Source organism: Balaenoptera physalus (assembly GCF_965194825.1).
Source record: "Balaenoptera physalus genome assembly, chromosome: 10".
NCBI lineage: Eukaryota > Metazoa > Chordata > Mammalia > Artiodactyla > Balaenopteridae > Balaenoptera > Balaenoptera physalus.
Genome location: NC_138889.1, coordinates 81,597,727 through 81,617,223, shown reverse-complemented (window position 1 = coordinate 81,617,223; position 19,497 = coordinate 81,597,727). Strand labels below are relative to the sequence as shown.

At 35.5% G+C, this 19,497-nt stretch overlaps 1 long non-coding RNA gene and 1 pseudogene across 2 annotated transcripts in view; one reads left to right on the top strand and one right to left on the bottom strand.

Annotated features, from left to right (window-relative positions):
* LOC309667810 overlaps nucleotides 1-19,497 on the top strand; it is a 481,076-nt gene that overhangs the window by 5,366 nt on the left and 456,213 nt on the right. The gene's annotated exons all lie outside the window — the stretch shown is intronic.
* Nucleotides 79-19,497, bottom strand: part of LOC309636437 (NEDD8-activating enzyme E1 regulatory subunit pseudogene) — a 47,050-nt pseudogene continuing 27,631 nt past the window's right edge. The window contains exon 2 of the transcript in view: nucleotides 79-18,437. The product of the transcript in view is annotated as an NEDD8-activating enzyme E1 regulatory subunit pseudogene (transcript). The remainder of the gene's footprint in view (nucleotides 18,438-19,497) is intronic.

The following is a 19,497-nucleotide window of genomic DNA, read 5'->3' as shown; positions in this document are numbered from 1 at the left end:
ACGAAACCGTTCATTATTTTCTGTATAAAGAATTATCTGACATGTTGAATGCTACTCTTCCTGTCTTCCCATGCATTCTTTTTTTTTTTTTTAAAGGTTAGACTTTATTTTATTGCCTAGATTCTATTTTTTTAATTAATTAATTTATTATTTATTTATTTTTGGCTGTGTTGGGTCTTCGTTTCTGTGCGAGGGCTTTCTCTAGTTGTGGCAAGCGGGGGCCACTCTTCATCGCGGTGCGCGGGCCTCTCACTATCATGGCCTCTCTTGTTGCGGAGCACAGGCTCCAGACGCGCAGGCTCAGTAGTTATGGCTCACGGGCCTAGTTGCTCCGCGGCATGTGGGATCTTCCCAAACCAGGGCTCGAACCCGTGTCCCCTGCATTGGCAGGCAGATTCTCAACCACTGCACCACCAGGGAAGCCCTACTCTGGGTTTTTCATTGAATGGCACTTATACTTTTGCTCCAAACAAGATCAGGCTAATTTGTAACTTTTTTCTTATTGCAGTTCCATCTGGGGAATGTTGATGTTTGGATATGATTTTTATAGAAATCAAACTTCTTTTGACTACAGATGTCACCTAATCCTCTGTTTCCAAACAGGAGTCTGTTAATTTTCAATTCTGAGCAATTGGTTCTTAATAAAATGACTGCCCTGCCCTGCTATGCATGATAACATTTTACTAGTTAAAAAATATGCATTGATAATTGACAAATGAAATAATTTTTCTTAAAATAATGTTTGCTTGTAAAATTATTTTTCTCAAATTAAGGCCTGTAGATATAATTTCAGGGACACAAAAGGCTCAAGGTTAAAAAAAAAAAAAAAAAAGACAGATAATGTTGTATAATGTATTGCCCCAAAGAAGTAAATTATAAAGGCAGAATCCTAAAATTAGTGCTACTTAGAATTTTGTAAGGAGTGCTCACATGTTTTCTGCCATCCCTTCCTTCCCTTGAATCCCAGACACCTGACTTTAAAATAAGGTAATGTGACAGCTAAGTATATGTGTGTGTGTGTGTGTGTATGTATATATATATATATATATATATATATATATATATACACCAGTGTCCATTCTCCTAATCTTCCATTTGGTAATAGAACATCTAAGTTTTAGCTGGGCTTATATAGCTTAACTAGAGACTACAATTATTAGCCTCCTATCCTCCATTGCAATTGGGCATTACCACATATTAAGCTTTGGCAGCTAGAATTGATCAGATATGATTGGTACAACCTCTGAGTCATACTCTTAATCATACCATTAACAGAATGCTACTGGTCATCCACTTCCTGTCTCGCCTTGCCAATGGGTGGTGTGTAACCAGGTGATGCTGGCCATCTTCAACTGTGCAATCAGTAGAAATACTCTAGGTGATATCAAAAGAGGAAAAATTGGATCCCTAGAAGGGAGGAAGGGAGGTAGGAAGGAAGGAATTTAAATTTAATTAGTAGACAGGCTGGTGGATAAAGGTATATTATGACTGATTTACCAAAGAGTATTAATGATAGATCTGTAGAAGAGCCTGACATTTCATTAGGAATTTTACTGAGCTTGACAATAAGACCTGGATGGCCTTTTCTACTCACAATGTGTCATTATAATATGACTATAATAAAGGCAAAATAACTCATTTAAAACAAATAAATCATTATGTTTGGTAATAAAATTGTGGCTAGGATTCTCATTAAGTGATAGTATCTAAGTGATCAGACCTAGAGGAGACAACCTGATCCTTTTACAGATGGGAAGTCCTAGGCTTACAGAAGTAAGGCTCTTTTTACGAGCGTTTGATTTCTCCCTGTAAACACTTCATTTCAAATTGGCACTAGCTATTACCCACAGAAACTATGCTTACAGTTTCTTTTATGCATTCTCCAAGTGTAGTTACTTGAGTTTACACTATGAGTTTTGGTTCTCGAGCTAAAGTTGTGAGTTGTGGTACTGAGCACATCTTTGCATTTAACCTGTATTCACTTGGTGGGAGCATTTGTCACCCACTGACACCTGGGAAATTATTTTTTTTTTCAGTCTAACCTCTCAAAAATGTTTCAGGGCTGTGAAGAGATTGTAATATTCAGCTCACTTGTGGAAACCTAAAGAAAAAGGCATATTATATGTTTTACTAGTATACATTGTTTTAAAATGTTTATTAAGACACTTTGAGGAGTAACCTATTTTCCAAATAACTGGTAAAACGTGTTACCTTAGGAGCAAAACACTTAAAGAAACTTACGAATATTATGTTCCCTTTTCTCACCATACAAATAAGTACTTAGAATATGCTGGCATATTTTACGTATTTTTTAAAATATGATTGGAATTCCACCATAAATAGGTTTGTATCTGTTCTGTCACGCTTAATGTAACATAAATTTTTTCTCTAATCAAATATTCTTGGTAAACAGCTGTTTTTTGTATCATCTGAACCCTCCTCTTTCGCTTGCTAATATTTTCTATATTTTTGAGGGGGTGGGCATCACTAAAGATTTCTATTACCGACAGAATATTAAAATCAATTGATTATGTTTTCTTCCTGTGCTTAGTGATAAGAAAAATCATCTTTATCCTAGTTATCTGTTATTCACCTACATTTTCTTAGTTACTTTTTGTGACAAACTGAACTTTTAAAAAGTAAACACAATATTGGTGAAGAGGAAAAAAAAGTTTTTATATTCCTTGAGAGAATTTAAATTATCAAGAAATCACTAAAATATGACTGAATTGACAGAATTGCTTATTCAATTCATTGCCAGTTAATCAGAGGTTTTGAAATGAGTATCTGGGTCAATCAAATGTCCTTGTTAACATAAGTAACACAGGCTCAGTCTACTTCCTTTCCTCCCCATCTTCCACAAACAGCTATAAGTTGTAATCTTTCTAAAACCCCAAATGTTTAATTTCCTTTAACAATGAATTCCTTGAAAATTTAAGCCTTTTGCAGGGTCTTGAGTTCATCATTTTGAAGATCAGTTCTCATTAGGATAGATTCAGCTGCTACAGTTCAAGGAGATTGAGCTGAATATTGATTCTAGTAAATTCAGCACCTCAGTTTATGGGAAATTCTTTTTTTTTTTGGTGGTTGATACATATCTTAAATTTTTAAAAATATTTATTTATTTATTTTAGGCAATTCTTTACATCAGTTCTTTTATCTGGAAAACAGAGATAATCATACTCTCTACCTCATGGGTTTAATATGAGGACAGAAAGGGTGTATATGTGGAAGTGCTTAGAAAAGACCCAAGGCAAGGTCAGCATCTATTCATGTTAGCTCTTTTCACAATCGTTATTTAGTTTTCTTGTTTTTATGTAATTTAAAATTGGGAAAAAGGTTACATCTTATCAGATGATTTTCCATGTATAACTGTTAAAAACGAATCAGTGAGAGGTGTTAGGGTCATGCTGCTAGGGTAGGGCTCTTAATTAATGGTCCTAATTTACTTATTCCTAGTTTGTAAAGTTTTACTGATCCTCCACCTCCCTTTTTTATCCTTTCACAGGATGTTCGATTTTTAAGTGTTATCATGAGACAGGGAAGGTAGGGCTTTGCATTTGATAATTGTTCTTTACTGCTCACAAAATTAGTTCCTCCAAACAGCACACTTGATGGTGCTACCCCTGGAGCTTCAACATAATCACTATTATCACTGCCTGTATGTGCTGTGTGTACAAAACCCAGTTCATAAGAAGATCCTGTGACTGGGAAACCCCTTCAGTGAAACAATATGCTGCATTTATTCATTCATCTTTCTTGCTCAAGGCCACTTCCAACAATTACAAGTGAACCACCAGAATCATTGGCACTCTACCAACCTGTTCCTCCCACAGGATTCCTCATCTGTGGAAGTTACTAAGACCAAACCAAACAAAACAACAAAACAAAACTGATCATCATTTTTGACACTTCTCTTTCTCTCATACCCTACAGTGGGTCCATCAACCAATCCTGTTTTACTTTCAACACCACTGTGTTGGTCTAGCCACCGTTCTTTCTCTGGATTGTTATGGTAACATCCTAATTGGTCTTTTGGAATCCACCTCATCCCTCCTTAACATAGGAATCAGAGGGACTTTATTGAACTTTAAGTTACATATGTCATTCTTCCCCTCAAAACTCTGTAGTGGCCTCTCATATCATTCAGAGTAAAGGCCAAAATACTTGCAAAATCTGATAAGGACCTTTGTGATTGACTCCTAGATTACAGTTCTGTGCTTGTCTCATTCTGCTTTATTCTGGAAACTAAAATTGCTTTTGTGTTTTAAAAATCAAACTTCCTTTGAAATTAATTTATGTTTTGATTATAGCTGTATATATGTACGCATCTATACATATTTTACATGTATACATTAGGTAAATGGCATATATACATTACATATGTTATCCATAGATGATTTTATAGATGATTTTTTATTGATTCTCAATCATATTTTTGACTCTGGTTCCTTTGCATTCCTGAGAATTCCTGTCTTTGCTCTCCTTTGACTAATTCCAGTGCTTTAAATTTGATCTACCTGATCCCTGGTCAGTATTCCTGAGTGAAAAGCAAACTGCCGTGGCAGGAACTGTTTTGACTTTGCAGTCAGAAGAGCCTAAGTTTGGATCTTTACTCTGCAACATACCAGTTTTAGACAAGTTATTTCATTTTACTTTATTCCGAAGAGATTTTGTGCCCTGTTTTGATCTAACTCCAACAGTGGCCCAGTTGAGTAGATCAGATTGTTTAGTTTTGTTTATGCCATTGTTAACATATTAATTCTTGAGACTTTTCTCTCTTTTTTTTATAGTTTGACCTTTAAATTATAGAGCTTTTCTGCTTAATAGCATCTTGCTTTATTTTATATTGATTTTCTTTATAATTTTCTGTTCTGATTTTTTGGTAAACGATTTTGAGTAAACCTGCAGGGCTGTATGTGTGCTTCTGGGCACTGCCCTCACATGGAAACATGAGCTGCAGCTACTGACCTCCTGAAAATGCCTGTGGATACCCTCTGCTCATGGATTGGTTGTGGTTGAGAAGGGTTTTATGGATCGCCCTGATGCTAACTTGATGAAAAAAAAAAAAAAAAAAAAAAACTAGCAACAGCTGTTCTAACATGCTTTTACTAGCTGCCTTGATGTTATAGCTGTTTCAAACATTGTCACAGTGAGTTACATTTGCTAACATTTCTCCTTTCTTTTTTGTGCTCAGATGATCATTAATCATGTATTGTTAGAAAGGAGAGAAACATACAGTTGTCCTAACACTGAGTTTGAGAGAAAAGTGGAATCTATTTTCATTAACCCTGGCCTTAGATTTCTCATTTCAAATAAACTGAGCTGAAAGGGATGCTTTTAAAATGTCAAGATATCCATCGGATCTTAAGCAGAAGGTTAAGAGCCTAACTCAAGAGCCTAACCCTGTTAGTATTGTAGGGATTCCCTTTAGCTGTCATACCAAGAGCTTGAGAAGAAAGCGCATTAAACTCAGACTCAGCAGAAGTCAAAGTGACAAGACTAGATGCTTGTGTTCCATGTGTGTACATATTAATCTTCTAATCGGCCAAGTTGTGCTTTTTGAGTTTAGTGTCCAGTAGTGAGTGATGAGGGTACACTTATTCATCTTCAGAAATTCACATGATCTTGATGCTGCCCAGTGGTTTCTATATTCAGAATAACTGGGATTGGGGTCCATGACAGAGAAACCAAAAGAAATTATCAGACTTAGTGAAAATCAAAAACCCCAACCTTGGACTCCTGGACATTTTGTTTACTCACTTGAACTGAGTATTCACTTATTTTGATAGATATCATTTTGGAATGGAGAAGGACATAGAGCTCTGTAAACTATTATGGAGTCAAAACCATTTGGAATGCTGTGATTTGCACAAATAAAGTATTTAATCTGTTTGTGTTAGTTTATACATAACTTTCTCATTTAAAAGGTGAGAATAGTATTCTCTGTCCCACTTTTCTCACTGGCTTTATTTTAAGGGTCAAATAAAATATGGATGTGAAAGCACATGTTGATTAAAGTAATAAAAATGTTATGTTGTTAACAGAATGGAAGAATAAATATGCCTATTATACTAACCTTGTGATTATCTAGATTCTAGAAGCAAATTCTAAATATCATAGAGGTTTGAAGGTTTAATACGTTTGGGATCATTTGACAAGAATAATCATGTCATATTTTTGAGTAATTGGCAGAGAAAAATTAAACATTTTCAATGCTAACCCCAAAAGTAGTGCTAAATTTAAGTTATTTTAATTTCTAGCATAATGCACTTTCCACAGTGCTCTTTTTTATAAATGATAGCTTCTAAATTTTGATTCTGAACCACAAATCTGGTACAAATATGGTGACACATGGGTAGTATGCATAATTTTTAATGATAAAACTTTAGGAAATAGGGTGACATTATTTTTTTAACTTTTTTACTATTAATATTTTTATCTTTTATTCTTAAATTTAATTTTTTTATTTTTTATTTTTTATTGAAGTATAGTTAATTTATAATATTATATTAGTTTCATATGTACATATAATGATTCAATATTTTTATAGGTTATACTCCATTTTAAGTTATTATAAGTTAATGACTATATTTTCCTGTGCTATATAATATATCCTGTAGCTTATTTATTTTATATATAGTAGTTTGTACCTCTAAATTCCCTATACCTATCTTGCCCCTCCTCCTTTCCCTCTCCCCACTAGTAACCTACTAGTTTGTTCTCTATATCTGTGAATCTGTTTCTGTTTTGTTATATTCACCAGTTTATTTTTTAGATCCCACATATAAGTAATAACATACTGTATTTTTCTTTCTCTGTCTGACTTATTTCACTAAGCATAATACCCTCTAGGTCCATCCATGTTGTTCAAATGTCAGAATTTCATTCTTTTTTATGGCTGAGTAATATTCATTTCATTGTATATGTTTACAATATCTGTTTTATCCATTTCTCTGTTGATGGACACTTAGGTTGCTTCCATGTACTATTAATATTTTTAGTATTTTTAACCTTTTTTACTATTTTTACTATTAATATTATATCTTGTCACATAAAAGTAACCTCAGATCTTCAGATATGTTGGGAATATTCTTTCTCCTCTTTGTTACTGCTTTTTGTTCTATTCTGACTTCATTTTGCTGAAAATTGGTAAAAAGTTAGTAATATAATGTTTATTTTTATGCCTGGAAGTTTATTAATTAATCTCTAACAGTATCTGATATTTACAGCATAAAAAAGCATGTAAATTATGTGACTAAGAGGAAAATAAAAATAATAAATGTCAAAATTGTGTAGAGAGCTTTGCATCTCACAGATCACTTCCATGAGCTTATTTCATTTAACTCCTCTAAACCATGTGAGGTATAATTTATTAACCCCTATTTGATCAATTAAAAATTTGAGACATAGAATTTAAGTGACTTAGCACAAATCTCACTACTCTCTCATCTCACTACAGTGATGTAGACTGTATTGACATTAAAGGAACTAATTGTCAACACCTACCTGCATTATCTCCGTCAAGATGTACAGCCTCTCTGTACGTTCTATACATGCCAGCACAACCCCAGCAGTTCCAGAGAGCATGGCATGCAGTGGCTGTGGCCATGTTCTCATTATCTGTGAGAGGTTAATGATCCATGCCCCATTTTCTGCTGCTTAGAGATGCTTAGGAGGTGCATTTCCCTCCACAAACTCCAGCTTTTCCTTAAGCAAATTATCTTGAATTTTCTCAAATATGGCACAATTTTGTGTTTACAGGACCGGTCTGTTTTTGAAAGCAATTGCAACTGATTTGGAGTCAAGTCTGGTGAATGAGGCTGGTGACTTAAGTAGTCACATTTCTTAGGGGTAAAAGCATTTTAGTGTTGCAAAATCTTAGACAAACTATATGTGTGAAGCAAGGTACATTCTTCCAAAATCACATTGATTTGTATTTTTGAGCAACCTGATTCACATGTTCCCCTTTGACTATGTTCTCTGATACTCAAACTCTTCACTTGGTAGGGAGGTCATTGAGTATCATATTATTATTTTATTACTAACCCAATTCTGTGACACCAGCTGGTGTTCTGCAGTTCATTTCAATTCAAGCACTAACTACCTGGAGTTGGTGCCAAACTCCAGAGGTTTAAAAGGTCAAATCCTCCAGGAGACTACCTCACTTCACTCATCAGCCACAAAGCTCAGGGCCACCTGTACTTCTCACCAGCCAGCTATGAATTTTGGGGTTTCCGTGATCCCATCAGTCTCAATAACATCATCAAATGACTTACAGAAATCGGGAAAACACTATACTTAGAATTCCAGTTTTACTATAAAGGATACAACTCAAGAACAGCCAAATGGAAGAGATACACGGTGCAAAATCTGAGAGGAGTCTAGATGCTAAGATACCGTGCCAGGGTGTGTCGCCCTCCTTGCACATTAATATATTCAGCATCCAAGAAGATTTTTGAGCTTTGGTTGTTCAGAGTTTTACTGGGGTATGATTATGTCACAGGTCATGTGATTGAGCTCAGTCTCCAGCTCCTGTCTCCTCCGGTGGAGGTGAAGGATGGGGTGAGGCTGAAATTTCCAGCCCTCTAATCACATACTTGATCATTCAGGAGTAGCCAGCCACTCTCTTGAAACTTAGATTTGGCGTATGCTCTATGAGTGTGGGAGGTACATTATATCATATAACTCTAGAAACAGTATTTCAAGTTAATTATTAATTCCCTCCATTTAAAATGCGGAAGTTTAAATATTTTCTTCTAGGTCACAAAGCAAGCAAGTAGCATAACCAAAATTCAATCCTCAAGGTCTTTTCTTTTCCCAATTAGTCAGAGAAGATGCTCCCTGTCTATTCAATTTTTTATCACATGGGAGAAAAACAGTTTTTCACTAGGGTCTTAATTTCAGATTGCCAAGCTAACAACTATTCTCAGGATTTATCGCAGAAAATCTACAAAACAAGTGGTATTAATCATGAGCTCTATTTATTGAGGCCTCTTAAAACATCTGCTGTCAAGATATTAAGGAGGGTTTTGGATTAAATTTTAAAATGTGCTACTGAATTATACATTTTCCTCCTTTGTTTCCTTAAAGATATTTTGAAGCCTTCATTATTTGTGAAGGGAAATCTCAAGGATGGTCTCTGAAATAGTAGTAAGACAGACACAAAGTAAAGGAGATAAAAAAGGATAAATTTTCCAAATTTGATAAGCTATAACAATACAAAGAGTATTTTTAAGTCATTTCTTAACACTGATGCTCTCTGAAACACAGAGGGGTTTCAAAATAAAACACAATTTGAAAAATCAAAGTATTTTGCTAGCTTCTTTCTTTGAAACTCAAAGCTTATTTTAAGTTGAGAGACTTTCAAAGAGTCAGAACCAGAAGGGTGTGCTAGAGTGAATGCCTCTAAATTCTCATCACCCTGAGGGCAATCCAAGCAGAACACATAAGGGGGAATCAATTTAGAGGGTTAGGATAAAGAAACACAGCCTTCCCTCTACCCTTTTTAACAAGTTGTTCAAGTATATAAAGAACTGTTGTACCTATGCTGGGAGATGCAGAAACATCATTCTAACTCCCCTAGCAGTGAAGAGATGCTCTAGAGCTGGGGAAGTGGGAGAGAGGTGGAGAAAAAGCTGCATTTCCAGCTTTTGAAGTGGACCTCAGGATACATTTCCCGTGGAAACAGCACTGAAGTTAGCCATCATGGGTGGTGAAAGCATTATGACCAGTGTATGAAACGTAAATCAATAGTTAGGTTTTTTTTGGCTGAGGCTAGCCTTTTCAGCATAATATAACCCTTTCTAAGAAATTTTTTTAAAGCAACCCATTCTTTATCTGGGATACAACTAGCACCAAGAAGTGGAAGGTTTACCCAAGAGAAGAGGACGAAAGCAGAACATTATATCTTCTTCCTGTCCTCAGATTCCTTCTTTCTTCATAATGATTAACACAAATGGAGTACTTTCTACTTTCTGGCACTATTTTAAGTGCTTTCTATGAAGTAACTCAATTATTAAAGCATTCCTTTTTGATAGAAATTATTTTATCCTTTTACAGATGAGAAAACTAAAGAACAAAGAGCATAAGCAGCTTATGCTAGTGTCTGCAGCTGTAAACTCAATCCAGGCCATCTGATATCAGGGTTCATCTCTTAATCACTGCACTGTGTTGCCTTCTTGGAGTAATTTAGATCTTGGCTCTAGATTCAGTTTGAAGTGTGTTCAAATATTAGCTCTGCCAAATCCCAGCTTTTTTTTTTTTTGAAACCAATTATAGTTACGTAGCCTTCTAAGCCTTAGTTTCCTCATCCATAAATGGAGTAAATAATATTTATCTTCAAGAGACGTCATGAATATTAAATAAAATATCTGGCAGTGAGACTTAGTATCCCAAAATAAAATTTTATTAAACTTTGTTTTTGTGTGTTTCGGAAAGAATTAATGAAGTATAATGCTCTCTTACAATCTAGCTTAGGCCCTGATAAAATCTTGTTGATTGATTGCTACAATAGAGACTTTTCAATAAAACTGTTGTAAAAATAAATAGATACTGCCCAAATGAGACCAAGCAAAAATTATTTATTCAGAGTTTGCTTAACAAAGGGATCAGCCACCATCACTTGGCAGAGACTAAAAGGCAGGGGAGTTGGGAAGCTTTGCAGTGGGGGAACGAAAAGGGAAGGCTTCAGGTGTGCACTGATTGGAGGCCCTTAGCCTGGTGAAGCTGAAGGCTGGCTAACTAGACGCGAGGCATCCGATGTGACTGTGTAGGGGAGCATATTTGCTCCTGAGTAAGGGCTAAGGGGAAGCGGGGGCAAAAATTAGGGAAGCAGACAGTTATTAACTAAGTTTTGTCCATTTTGGGTGGATTATTACAAAGGTTGGGTGGGCTGGTTGCCACAGGTTATAGGTCAGAGTTCTATATTTACATATGGCCTAGAGAATGAGAAAACCATTCAACTCCTCTCCAGTCCTCTCCAGATGCATACCTGAAACTCTGAAGGTGGTAAAACTGAAAGCTTTCCCGGAAAGTGTTTGTTTGGAAATCCTTTTGAAGGAGCTTTGAGGCAGCCTCCTGTCTTGCACAACAAACATATTTAGCATTTTCGACCTTGTGTCACACTGTATTGCACCGTGATGATGTTTGCCACACACTAACTTCAGATTCAGTTGAGTTAACAAAATCAACCCAGTCCATGACATTATATTACCATCCGAGTCTGCTGAATAGATGAGAGGTAAGACAACAATTCAGGCAGGGGGTACTGGATAGTCAGAGATAAAGTGTTTGCACGTCCAGCCTACCCATGTTACATTCACATTCAACCCAGCAGTGACTCTACGTGTATATATACACAGTCATCTCCAATTCATTGTTCATGCTGGGAGAATGAGTAGCATCTGACAGGACTGTTCTCTGTGATTTTAGACAGATGTTCAATGCATGTAAATTTTACTAAGGGCCCAGTTGGAATGTTTCCAAAGCATAAGAGAAATAAAAAATGCACTAACTTTTCGAAACAATTTTCTATTTGCAGTCAACTTTGCTTTGCTTAAAATGGCTTCCAAAATTCTCCCCTGGAAGGACAATGGATTTTTTGCTTATTTGCACTTACTTTATGGTTATAGTGTTAGTGTCTGATGTATCATGGAAAGACTATTATGGATTGTATCTGCATTTGCCACCAGAATGAAAATGATTTGTAGCGAAAGTGCAGAGTAGATCTAACCTTAATAACACTTCTTTGTTTCATGCTACATCATGAAATCTTGTTTTCTTTCTATTTTTTTAATTTGCTTGCCTTCAACATTTACATTTGTGAAAAGGACCTTTGTTTATAATACAATATCCTCTGTGGGTTATTGTCTCCAAAGGAAATGTTCCTTCTGCTGGCTCAGCATACTACCCATCACATCAAAGCTATCGGTGATAGAATTTCTAGAAATATCTCCAACAGAGTCTAAATTTTATTAAGCAAGGATAATAGGGGAACATTATTTCCCTATTCTAGAAATAGAACTTCTTACCTTTATAGCTCACGCCCTCTGTCTTTTTAAAGCCTTCTTGATATACCATTAAACCACTTTTTATTCAGATCATTGACAATAATGGTTTCCAGTTGGGAGTGATGTATTATGCTCCAGGGATCATGTCAGGCACTTCATATTTGCTGTTTCATTCAAATCTAACACCAGCACCATTAAGTGAGTACTGTATTTGCTCTCCCACTTTTGTTTTGTTTTTTGAGACCTAAAGAAATTAAATAAGTCTCTTGATGTAACACAGCTAAAGAAAAACGGATCTGTGACTGGGAAAACTGGGAGATCCCTTAATTGGGTATTTACTCATCAATATTTACAAGGGCACAGATACTGAATACCTACTGCGAAGTGTTGACAAATTGTTCTTAACTTCGTGTGCGTATGCCTAAGTATATTTATTTTTCTGGAAAATAATATAATGAAAATACTCTGGGTTATACATGCTTAAGTTTGAAACCTGACTCTGTCACTTAATAGTTGGGTCATATGGGGGAAAATTATTAAATTGTCTAAGCCTGTTACTGTTCTGCAAAATAAATCTTATTCTACCTCAATTTTTTATTAATGTAAAATGAAAAAATATATAAAATATTCGCTACGGTGCCTAGAGCAGACTTTCAAAGCTGGCAGTGTTATTAAATTTAAAGAGAGCTTTTTATTCCCAGCACTGAAGGTTTAATTTCAAGGACTTCAAGGAATGAATATTTTTTAGGTATTGTTCAAACTAAATGAGCAAAAGAATAGAGAATGGCATTGAGAGATTGAATTACTGGAGGCAAGTGCAGTGGAGGAGACAAAGAGGCAGCGTAAGTATTAGTCAAGTGAGAAGGCAGCATTAGTATTAGTCAACTGAGAAGGCAGCAGACAAACAACCAGGACACTCAGTTAAAGTCGAAGTTTCTGCCATGTTTCCCTCAAAATATGAAGATTACAGAAGGTACTAACTGGCTTCTTTATTTTTTTTCCAGATGTCTATATTAGCTCTCCAGGGCAATTAATTTATTCAGAAAACATTTACTAGATGATTCATTTAAGTCAGGCCATTAGACATATTCTTTTGAAGTATTTAGGACATTTAAAATAGAGCTGGAGATGGCCATTGAGACCATCTAGCCAAATATGTGTCTTAGTTTGGCTTCCACTAGAAATATACCCTAAGAAGGCTTTGAGTGCAATAGTGTATTTGAGAGTGGAGGAAATACCAATAAAAGAGTGAAGAAGTGAGAAAAAGAAAGGATAAAGCCAATAAGGGGTACGTTTTCTAGCAAGCAATAAAGACAATAAATATTTATCTGGTCATTGACACACTTTCATTTGCCTAAAGAATTATGACATAATTTACTTACCAGAGCAAAATATTTGGTATCAAACAGATATATCTTCTAAATTAACTCCCATTGCTCACTAGCTGCAATTTCTTAAAATTATTTCAAATCATTTTTGTGACAAGGTATAAATATATAAAATATGTGTATTGTATGTGTAATATACATGATAGCTCAGACAAGTTTCTTACCTTTAGTTTACTCAGGGATAGAAAAACTTACCTAATAGAGTTGCTAGGGAAAAAAACTAACACTTAGCTGACCACATCACAGGAGGTCAGTATGTTTCTTTTTTTTTCTTTTTTTTGGCTGCTCACCCATTTATCATCTCTTTTCCATTACCAATTCAGCATCCCATCTAGAACTGCCTCCCCAAATTACAAGGACACTCTTCTTCCTTTCTCATGCCTTATTGACTCAAGGAACTCCACACTGATGTTCCATTTTTTCTTATTTTTATCTTACTTGTAGATTTTTTTCTGCCCTTGTAAAAATAGATTGGATATAATGGCCACATCTTATTATTAAGCTAGATTGAAAATAAGTAATGGAAAAGATGTGTGACTATTAGCCTATTATTTTAAAGATATTTTTAATGAGTATCAAACTCGTAATTATTGTCCACTGGAGAGTAAAAGAGCTAAATCTTTCTTATTTTCTTTTGTACCCCTATGAAAGGTTTTGTTCAATATTAAATATCTGATCTGTTCAATGGACAAGTACTTAAAAGGGAATTATAAAGGGGAAATGAGAACTAGACTCAATGTTCAAAACCTTTAGTAGATGTATTGATTTTTTTCTTTTTATATTTCTACAATACAAGAAAAAGACATTTAATGATCACTGTTCGTGATGCTGAAAAAGCTCATGGATGCCAGAGTTAAGCTTTGTACCATTAAAATATCAATGGCAGCATTTACCCTGTATGCAATTGCAGAGGTGCAGCTGAATCACGAGTGATTGGGTTCTGAATATTTGGCAACCTATCTAATCATTAGAGTTACTGATATCCACTTAGTATGTAGATTTTAGAACTTGGGAACTATATTTGTAAACTATCATCAGTGAAAAGCAATCAGCATTGAGAAAAAACAAAGCACAACAACTGACTAATATTATTCATAGGCAGTTTACCCAGCCTACCATATATTTTTTAGGATCTCATTTTACATATTGGTTGAACCACATGAAATTCTATTCATATAAATCAAAAAGACTTAGAAATTCATATGGTTCAACATGACAGACAAAATGACACAGGTCTTTTCATGGAGCTATGCCATACCATGACAGTAGCCTCTTTTTTTTTTTTTTCAGGACCTAATGGACTTACGCCACTATATTAATTGTAACACTAATATTTCTTTATCCATCCAACAATATTTATTGAGGGCCTACTATTTGGCAGACTTGGTACTTTGGACTTAGGTTACACTATCGGACAGAACAACCGATATCTTTACCCACATCAAGTTTGTAATATAATAGATGACACATAAAATAAATAAGTAAAATATATGTACATTATTTTAATCAGTATTAAGTGCTAAGAACAAAAATATATAGCAGGGAAGGAAGATATTTTATGAGGGGATAGGGGTTGTAATTTTAAAGTTGTTGTTCTGGAAGGTTTCAAGAAAAAGTCTGGAAGGAAGTGAAGGACAAGTTGTGTTACTGTCTGTAAAAAGCATTCCAGGCAGAGGGGAAAGCAAGAATGCACATCCTGAGACAGGAGAATGCCTGGTGTGAGGAGAGGGTCCATATGGGTAGGTAAAGTAAGCCAGAGGGAAGACTAATGAATAAGAAGATGAGGAGAATAATGATGGCACCAGATGAAGTAAAGCCTTTTGAATCAGAGTGCGAACTTTTGCTTTTACTCTGAGATGGGAAGCCTTAGGAGGTTCTGAACAAAGAAGTAACATTACCTTATTTGTTTTCTAACAGCCTTACTCTGTCTAGTGATTTGGGAATAGACGTAGGAGCAGCAATAGATGCTGGAAGACAAATTAGGAGGCTGATATAATCATCCCAGTGAGACATGATTTACTTGGAATAGAATGGGGTACCATGCAGAGGACAGAAAGAGGTTGGATTCTAGATACATTTTAAACATAGACTGAAAATACTTTCTGAAATGCAGAATATGAGTGTGAGTGGTACTGGGAGGTACTGGGAGAGACACCAAGACTTTTGGCTTTAATAGAAAGATCAAGTTGCTATATATATGTTGGAGAAAATTAGAAGGAGAAATTTTGTGGTAGAGGAATGTCAGAATTTCAGTTTTGGATATATTGCATTTGAGAGGCCAAGTAGGTATTGAGTGTCAAGTAGCACATCAGTTAGGATTCAATTAGGGAGTCAGAACCAGTAAGAATGGTAGGGAAGAAGGGGTTCATTCTAGAGATTAGACTTCCAAAATTGTTGGAGCTGATGAAGAATTTTTTGGAAAGCTGTAATCTTTGCATCTGGTGGTGGTCCTAAAATCACTGTTCCGCAGCAGGGTTGGCAGCTGGGGAGAAAACAGACGGCAAGAGAAAGTAAGCAGTACAAAATGAGCCCTGAAACAGCATGGAACAACCTACGATGACAAAATAAAACCTGTGAGAACAAATCAGAACATGTGTCTCTCTCTCACTCCCTCTAACCTCGATGATGAGGGTTGCCTTGCAGAAGAAGCTGGATCACTTTGCTACAGAGATGCATGATGTGCTTGGCCCAAACCAGAGAAGCTGACAAGAGAAAATGCAATGGCAGCCAGAAAGGATTGGATAGTGTGACCTTCCTTATTAACAAGGTGAGCCAGCAGACTAGTGAAATGTGTGTGAGCTGCGGCAGCACCAGGCACATTCAGTACTTAATGTCCATGGCTTTGCTTTCAAATCTCATTTTCTTCTGTGGTCTACCCTAACTTGGAAATATACAGAGTAGGGAATTATGGGAAATATTATCCCAGATTAGCCAGGTTGACCCACGATGAAACCACCGCGTCGTGTCAGTTACATAGTATACCCAAAACGCAGGGAGGTAGGATGGATTTAAAGTTTGCATCTGGATTTATTCCTTTGAAGGTGGTACTCAAAGTAAAGCAATTGGATTATATCATCTAAGGTATGCATGTAGGCAGAAGAGAGAACAGTGTCCGTGAATGAAGCCCCAGAGCATTCCAATTTTTTGGTGTCAAGAATGTGAGGAAGAACTTCCCAAGGGCACTGAGAAAGAACAGTAAGAGTGTAAGAAGAAAATCAAGTGAAGATGGGATCCAAAAAGTCAAGCAAAGACAGAGTGATTCACGGAAGAAAAGTGATCATTTCTCCTTTTCCCCCACCATTATCAAATTCCCTCATTAGGAATGTGGGCTTCAGGTTTTCATCCAAATTGTTTACTCTTTATTATGATAAAGAGTATAGGACAGTACCAGTCCTTTGTGTGTCATTAGATGGCAGAATAACTTGAGATACATTTTTTCTTTTTACAAGTGAGAAAAAGGATTATTAAAAAAACAACAATTTAGGAGTTTTCCCTTTGAATTTCATAGACTTGAGCACAATCTGAAGACAATTATAATTTTGATTATTAACACACTGCACTGAGTGCTTATTTTATAATGAGGAAGTTCCTGAAGTTTATGACATGCAGATATAAGTAGGTTATTAAAAATGACAATGTTCGGTGGTAACTGTTGTAACCTGTTGGGCAGCAGTAATCATGTGTGGCTCAGCAGTTCCATAACAGCACAATTTGTGGACATAATCATCTTTCACCATTACAGATAACCTATATTCCTAAAGGAAACCAGTGAGACAAGACTTTCCTATGTTTTCTTCAAGCTAATAGATACCCCTGAATGTCTACTATGTCCGTTATGAAATCCATCAACAGCCCATAACATTAAGTACAGTACTATCTTGTTATCTGGAATGTTCATACTGGAAATGATTCCATCTTTATTAATTGTGTCCAAACCACATTTTTTAGTTAAAGATCAACATCTACCAACTCCAAGAAATGAAGAATTACTGCAGAAAAATTTTAATTCTTTCTCTGAAACAGCTTCCATTGCTTGGCCTATGGACTGCAGTACTTTGTCAACATAACCATTCGCAGAAGAAGCATCTTTCTTCGCTTTAACACTGTAAACATTTTGCAGTTTTATATATACACACCAAAATCTGCAATCATGTAGGAAGTTATGCCTCAAACAGGCATCTTTGGTCCTCCTTGGCCACACAGTCATTTAAGGCATAAGCTGAAATCCAAAAGGATGGTGTCTATTTGCTGATATTCAAGCAGCAATCATCATTAAATATATCTTCAATATTGATTGGAGTCTGAGTTATATTTATTGCTGTGTTTATATTTTTAATAGCTTCTTCAAAATTCGCTTCTGGAGCCCCAGTTTCATTCTTTAGAACCCCTTATCTAATCACATATCTAAAGTTCTCTTTTTCTTTGTACATTTTAGGTGTTCATCCATTTGTTTCACTGTTCCACTGTGCTAAATATTTAGCGGTGATTATAATCTATGGAGTGTGGCTATGGACCTTTTCCCCCCATATGATCCAAATCATGAGACTGAAAATGTTCTCTCAGCTCAGGAAATGGTTTATCCAGTTGTAGATCTTCCAGTGCATCATCTGGGTAAAATTCCATTATCTGGATGTTCTTTTATAATGATCCTCCTATAGCCAACTAGCTGTATACCTTCTACAGATTAAAAGAGCCATTTAAGAACTCCAGAGGACATCAGCCAAAGGTAGTAATGTACTTTCGGGGAGCCTAGTTGCAACTATAGTACTAAAGCTAGAGGAAAAAGAAAGGTCATTGTTCAGAAAATTTTCTAAACTCACTTCCACAAACTTTCAGACCCATTGTCATTTAATTGTTATAATAATTCCATGACAACTTGATCTCGGTTCTTGCTGATATTGCTTCTTTGTAAGAAAAAATGTTTTCAACATCTCTGCTTATCTGATATCCATCAATAATTGTAAATGAATCAGTACCAAGTTCTTAAGAATTGCGGTTCCTGTGGCTGTTGCATTTATTAGGCAAACATGAGCAGACACTAATTACTCCATGATTACTCCATAATCTTGCCCATGATTACTCCATAAACTCAGTAAACCTGTCCCCCAGAAAAAAGCCAAGACCCTGCAAAGTGCCACAATCACCTCCTGCAGTATTTTTTTTAATCAGAAACGCTTTTCTTTTTTTCCAGCTTTATTGAGATGTAATTGACATATAACATTGTATAAGTTTAAGGTGTACAGCATGTTGATTTGATACAGTGAAATCCATTTTTAATATTTTAATGCAGTACAGGGTAAAGTTTAATATAGAAATGAAATTTCACTGTGAACATTTCTGTCCATATGTTTGGTTATTCCATTGATATTGAATGTTTCCTTGATATTATTGTTTACTGAGCCCCACAGGTGAGAAAGAAAGGTCCCAAAGGGATAAGAATAAACTAGTTATCTTGGGGGGGAAAAAAAAAAAAACTCTTCAATTCTGATTTCATTTTAAGACCATTTTGTAATAGATAATGAAATCTCCAGTATAAACTGTGTAAACTCTCTAAACTACAAAGAATCTTCAACTTATACCTTCGTCATGTAGTCATTTGGCAGTTGGCATTAGGCTACCATAAAGCAATCATATTGCTACTTGTTCATTATCAATGCATGAATCATTATATCTGTAAATAAATATGATTTTTTTCACATTATCTTTTCCCTTTTTTATGTCTAGTGTTAGTAATATGTATAACATCTACAGTGTTTTGTATCATATAAGACAATATTGATGTAGGTACTGACAGACAATTCATCTTGTAAACAGGCAAAGTAAACTTATGGTATGGATAAATACAGTATAGTACTATAAATGTATTTTATCTTTCTTATGATTTCCTTAACAACATTTTATTTTCTCTAGCTTACTTTGCTGTAAGAATTCATATATAACACATATAACATACAAAATATATGTTAATTGACTGTTTATGTTATGTGGCTTCCAGTCAGCAGTAGGCTATTAGTAGTTAAGTTTTGGGGGAGTCAAAAGTTATCCTTGGATTTTCGACTATGCAGGGGATTCATGCCCCTAACCCCCGAGTTGTTCAA